The sequence below is a fragment of the Dermacentor silvarum genome, chromosome 11, assembly GCF_013339745.2.
Source record: "Dermacentor silvarum isolate Dsil-2018 chromosome 11, BIME_Dsil_1.4, whole genome shotgun sequence".
Classification (NCBI taxonomy): domain Eukaryota; kingdom Metazoa; phylum Arthropoda; class Arachnida; order Ixodida; family Ixodidae; genus Dermacentor; species Dermacentor silvarum.
This window is the reverse complement of record NC_051164.1, coordinates 32861631-32862966: the sequence shown is the minus strand read 5'-3', so window position 1 is coordinate 32862966 and position 1336 is coordinate 32861631.

The window sequence follows — 1336 nt, the reverse complement described above, 5'->3', positions numbered from 1 at the left end:
TGTGTTATAAAGTTTGGCATGTTTCAGGAACTTTTTCCTGCGAAGAGATGAGTCAAATGTTATGTAGAGCAGTAAGCGTAACACGTTCACATAGTCAACGTCCTCAAAGGACGAGAGTTGAGAATTTTTTAGAATGACTTGCAAGCCCACCGTATAGAGCTGCTAGTAAACATACGTTTGCCCGTAAAAAAGATAAACACACTTGCCTCTCTGTTGCTACAGAGAGGCATTTGTAGCAGCAGCATCGGCGTCGCATCAGAACAACGTACACGCTCGTGTCTACACGACGCAGGTGCAGCTGGCACGCGCCGGTACGAGCTAGCGTTCCGAGACAGATATATAAAAAAAATCACAGCATATCCACGGGGTGAATGATGATGAGTGGGGCGAAGCTCCGGAGGGAATCATCGCTAAACCATGAAACTCTTCCGTGAAATTCGCCCAGTGCATGATATAAAGAGTGTGAAACACCGTGTATACATTCACGCTACCGTGCCGCTTCGGCCTCCCATTCTCGAACGGCTGGATCTTCGCGACGCTGCCGTGCCGCTTCGGCCTCCTGTTCTAGCACTGCGGGGCTTTCTCGGCGTCGCCGATCAGCCTGACGACACGCTTCCGCCTCTTCTTCTCGCACGGCCGGATTCTGTCTGCGAGCGCGCGCTGCCGCCGCCTTGCGCGCTCGTCGCTCCGCCGCCTTGTCTTCCATCCGGCGACTCCGAGCGAAAGAAAAAGCACGCCATACACACATATACACACAACGCCATCTATTGAGCAATTCATAAACTAGAGGTAGCAGCCTGACGACACGCTTCGGCGTCTCTTTCACGTACGGACACAGCCACATAAACTAGATGTGGCTACATACTACTACTACAGAGGAGGGAACGACCCACCTCCTAAGGAGCTTCGCGCCTAAAGAAACTTCAAGTATGCTTAGACTTCGCCTTTAAGAGTGGAACGCGATAGCTTTATTGGTCGCCGTTGACGCCGACAGCGACACCGTATTTTCCGGCACATGGGGCCCGATCAGCATTTAGAAAGGCTTGGTTTTCAACGTTCCCCTTAATGTGACCTAGAACCAACGTACAGCGAAACACCATCAGATTTGGAGGGCTTAAGCTGCGCCTTTAAGAATGGAACGTGATAGCATTAAAAGATCCCTGGCTGCTTATCAGGCCTTTTTTTCTCGTATATTCAAATTACGATCCGACGCTGTCACGTCTGTAGGTTGTGGTTAAGTCATACTTTACAATGTTTCTGACAAATTTTACTTTGAGAAATTCAATCTCTCAATGCAAGCGCCACGTGAAGTTCAATGCAAGCGACAGCAGGTGGG